The sequence below is a fragment of the Bidens hawaiensis genome, unplaced genomic scaffold, assembly GCF_021521415.1.
Source record: "Bidens hawaiensis isolate Kalapana, Puna unplaced genomic scaffold, B.hawaiensis_p1.1 tig00002525_1, whole genome shotgun sequence".
NCBI classification, from domain to species: domain Eukaryota; kingdom Viridiplantae; phylum Streptophyta; class Magnoliopsida; order Asterales; family Asteraceae; genus Bidens; species Bidens hawaiensis.
Window position 1 is genome coordinate 977,008 of NW_027491138.1, and position 4,864 is coordinate 981,871.

Genomic DNA, 4,864 nt, shown 5'->3' on the forward strand with positions numbered 1-4,864 from the left:
ACACCTCGTCCTAGCATGAATATATCATACATCAACCTAGGTGAAATGTTATGTTAAAACGCCCATATAAACCATCCGTGTAACCAAACTCTTATCCTAATAATAAATTAGTAAAGCCGGATGAATATTAAAATACTTTTTCAAAAGAAAAAAATAGAGACGTTACTCTAAAGGCTTGTTCCACTCCATAAACCAAAAGCATCATCATCTATATAAACCCTAGAACAACAAACACCCTTTTCAACAATCCAACACTCAACAACAATGGTGGTAAGGATGATGAACTACTGGAGGCCATGGCCCCCACTCTCATCCACCAAATTCCAAGTCACCATTGTTGTATGTCGTCTCCACGGCTTGCCGGAGGGTTCAAATTTGGGTGTTGAGGTTAAGTGGAAAGGATCTGTTAACTCGAGAAATCGGATCGGGTTCAAGCGGAGTGGCGTCAAGAGGGATTTGACGAGTGAGAAATCGTTAAATGATGATGGGTTGTTGAATGGAACCAAGAGTTTGAATCTGTTTGCGATTTGGTGGGGTTTAGAGACGGGTGCTTTCGTCGGTGGGACGTTGCACTCCGGGTGTTTGATGTAAGTCCTCAACCAACTTTTTGATTTTCTTAGTTATTTTAGTATATTTACATATGAGAATTTGATAGAATTATGTTTCCCAAAAGCTAGAATTTGATATCTATATCTTGGTTTTATAAATTAAATGACTGGATCAAGGTTCATGGATTTTTATTAAGCAAATAGTGATTTTAGACCGAATATGATTCGTTTTAAAGCTTTTAATGTAAATGTGAATGGTTAAAGAAAGGTGAAGTTTGACCCTAGAACCTAAAGATTTTAGTATGAATGATCAAAGAATCTGTATCTTGGTCTTATAAATTAAGTGACTGGATCAAGTTTCTTAGGTTTTCAATATGAATGTGATCCGTTTCTTTTTCACTGCATATTTTAAAACTTTCAATATAAATGATAACCAAAGGTGAAGTATGACTCTAGAAGCATCTTCTTTGATAGTGGTTCATTTAGTATGAATTTGAGGATCTAAATTTTGCCTGTTAAATAATGATGTGCGGAGACTAATCAAAAAAACATATTCCTTTATTTTAGTGGTAGCTTTGGGTTGTTGGGAAAATTAGTGGTTCTATTTATAAGATAGTGAGTGATATGAGTCATGACATATACTTTGAGCCTTTGTGGTGTTTACCTCATTCAATTCTCAATTTAACCTTCCATGTTATTAATATTAGGCAATAGTTATTAATTCACAAAAGGTTTGTTTAAGTTAAAGGATGCGATGCATGATCTTGCGATAACCCAAATAGAAAGTGTTAATGATTTTTGGATTATGCTGTATTTTATTTAGGGCTTGAACCAAGGACCAAAAAGAGGGAATCATGTTGTTGCAACTGGATCATTGAACCTTGCTGAATTTGCTTCTGTTGAGCACCAAAAGACTCCAATTAATATTCGTCTATCAATGCCTAGTAACATAGAGTGTAGCCCTGTACTCTCTGTAAGTACCTTCTAAAAATTTGTAATATTTTGATATCCTTAGGAATATTATGGGTTGACCTCAAAATACTTTTTGACAATTTTTTTTAATTTCATTTCTATGTTATTAGTGTAAGATATGATTGAGAAACTACATTATTTCAATAATAATAATAATATAATTCTTTAATAAGTTGATTTGGGAGGTTTCATGCTAGAAATACATAAGTTTTAATCCAATTTTATTAACTTTAGCAAAATTAGTGTGTCAGATATTATTAGTTTATTACAGTAACATTTACGATGACTTTTAAAACTGTAAATCCATTCGTGACCCATTTCTTTAATTTTTTTTATCACACCGGATAACATGACTCTTTTGACCTGCAGGTGTCACTCAGCCTTGTAGAAATAAGAAATGCACGCAGCGTTGCAGAACTAACACAAAGATCTATGAATGAAGACGAGCCCACGGGTCTAAAAGCTGGTTTAAAGAAAACCAAAATCTTTAAAGTAATTATGTCTAAAAACCGGGCCAAGAAAGCATGTCATGAAGAAGAAGGCAGTTTTGGAAAAAGCTCAGTCAAAACTGACAGCTCAGATTATCCATTTGATTCAGACTCATATGATGGATCAGATGGAATTGATTCTGAAGAAATGGATGATTCAGATTCCAATGTTAAAATCTCATTCGGTTATGAAACTTTGGCTTATGCGAATCATGCGGGTGGCTATTGAATTTTAAGTCAAATGGTGGTCAAAGCGAGGATATGATATATTTTCAAAGTCATAGTAAAGCAAAAACGTCAGATGATTTGGGTGAGTTTGTATCAGTTGACCGATCCGAAAGTCAAAGTTCAAAAAGAGGCTTATTTCCATGAAGAAAAAGGAAGTTGAGTTTTAGGTCTCCTAAAGTCAAAGGAGAGCCTCTTTTGAAAAGGGGTGGTGGTGAAGGTGGAGATGATATTGACTTTGACCGCTGAATGTTGAGCTCATCAGACGAGTCGTCACATGGGGTAATTTTTCTCATTTTATTTAGAATCTCATAGACTAGTTGATTCAGATTATACTTTATAACGGGTAAATGGGTCAGGCAGGTCAAAAGTCAACCAAAGTCTAAATCAAATTTCAAAATGCATAAAACCTTCCAAATTGTTTTATTCCGAATCAGATAATCATTGGGATCATATTTAATGATTGTTGACAAAAGTTGTTTAGGGCCAAACCGACCAGGCGACCAGTACTAACAGTGCATATTTAATGAATAAATTTTTGAAAAAATTAAAATAATATAAGCTAATTGTTAAAAAAAGCTAAAAATCATGGACAAAAAATGTTTAGGGCCAACCCAACCCGTACTTATAGTGCATATTTAATGCATAAAATGCTTGAAAACTGAAATAATATAACCTAATTATTTAAAAAAACTAAAAATCATGGACTAAAGATGTTTAGGGCCAACTCCGGCGGTACTAACAGTACATATTTAATGCATAAAACTGTTTGAAAAACTGAAATAATACAATCTAAAAAATCATGGACAAAAAATGTTTTGGGCCAACCCCACAGTGCATATTTAATGCATAAACTGTTTGAATAACTGAAATAATATAACTTAATTATTAAAAAGAAAAACTACTAAGTGTTGACAAATAATGTTTCAGGCCTGTACTAAAGTTATCTCTTGACGCTCATTTTCATCTAATTTCTCTTTATTAAATATTTTTTTTATTAAAATGGCAGTGGCACAGAAGTGATGATGGGTCAACAACAAGTAGATCTTCAATATCTGAATTTGGAGATGATAATTTCATCATAGGCACATGGGAAAACAAGGAAATAATAAACCGAGACGGGAATATGAAACTTGCAACTCAAGTTTTCTTTGCTTCAATTGACCAAAGAAGTGAAAAAGCATGTGGTGAAAGTGCATGCACTTCATTAGTTGTTACAATTGCCAACTGGCTCCAAAATAACCACCACCAACTGCCAATAAAATCAGAACTCGACACCTTGATTCGCCAAGGCTCGTTAGAGTGGAGAAACATGTGTCAAAACGAAGATTATAAAAAGCGATTCCCAGATAAACATTTTGACCTTGAAACTGTTCTTGAATCCAAAACTCGTAATCTTGAAGTCATACCCGAAAAATCGTTTGTTGGGTTTTTTCAACTTGAAGATGGCGGTTTTGACTTTTTGACCGGGGCCATGTCGTTTGACAACATATGGGATGAAATAAGTCAAACCGAGTCAAACTGCGGCATAGAGCCTGTGGTTTATATTGTTAGTTGGAATGATCATTTTTTTATATTGAAAGTTGAAAAAGATGCTTATTATATTATCGATACATTAGGGGAGAGGTTGTATGAGGGGTGTAATCAAGCATATGTGTTGAGGTTTGACCAAAATACTAGGATTGAAGAAAAGTCGAATGAGAGAGAGTTGACTGTGTACAAAGGTAAAGATTCATGTAAAGAGTATATCAAGAGGTTTTTAGCTGCAATCCCATTAAGAGAACTGCAGGCGGATGTGAAGAAAGGGCTGCTGTCAGCGTCGAGTCCTCTTGTTCATCATAGGCTGCAAATAGAATTTCATCACACCAAGTGCTTGCAGCCTGTGACTGGTGAGTTATGATAATGATAATGATAATGATAATGATAATGATAATAATAACAATTTTAGCTTGCTATTATGTTATATGTATATGCATGTATGTACACATATGTATGTGAGCATGTATGTTTTGGTATACTTACAATGTACTTCCTTTTTGTCCCTTATAATGTAAAGTGACCCGATTACAAGGTATTTAAATGAGTTTAAGTGTTATTATTATGTGTTTCTAATTATTTATATTGTTTAGTTTTGGAAACCCTGTCTATTAGACTATTACCATGCTTTTTGCCGTTGGGCTTGAAATTATGGGCTAGAAAAGAAAATTTGGTCCAAAATAATAATTTAGGCCTAAACCTTTTATAACTAATTGATTATTAAATATTCAGGCCCTATGGGTTACACTATTTATTTAATTCTTCTAAACTAAATAAAATTCAAAACTAAGAAGATCCATACATTCGGTTTGATTTTTTTTTTAATTACATGCAAAACCGAAAAGAATCAAAAGTTCATTTTTTTTCAGATTACATAAAACGAATTAACCAAACCTTCTGTTCTAGTGTAGCTTCAATAATAATGCACACATGAGAGTCAAAGCAAAGAAATTACAATTTTAAGTAGAATATCACAACTATGCATGTATTATTTAGTTACCTAATGAAGCTTAACACACTCTTTAACTTTTATTGATTTTTATCTATAATAATCTCTTATACCGTTAACGGTTACCTACATTTCCAAGGATCAAT

At 33.4% G+C, this 4,864-nt stretch overlaps 1 pseudogene across 1 annotated transcript; it reads left to right on the forward strand.

Moving 5' to 3' along the window:
* Positions 1–334: 334 nt before the first annotated feature.
* LOC143619882 (uncharacterized) lies at positions 335–4,148 on the forward strand (annotated as a pseudogene). Its single transcript, XR_013151247.1, has 4 exons — positions 335–587; positions 1,372–1,521; positions 1,890–2,515; positions 3,243–4,148. The product of XR_013151247.1 is annotated as an uncharacterized LOC143619882 (transcript).
* Positions 4,149–4,864: the final 716 nt, after the last annotated feature.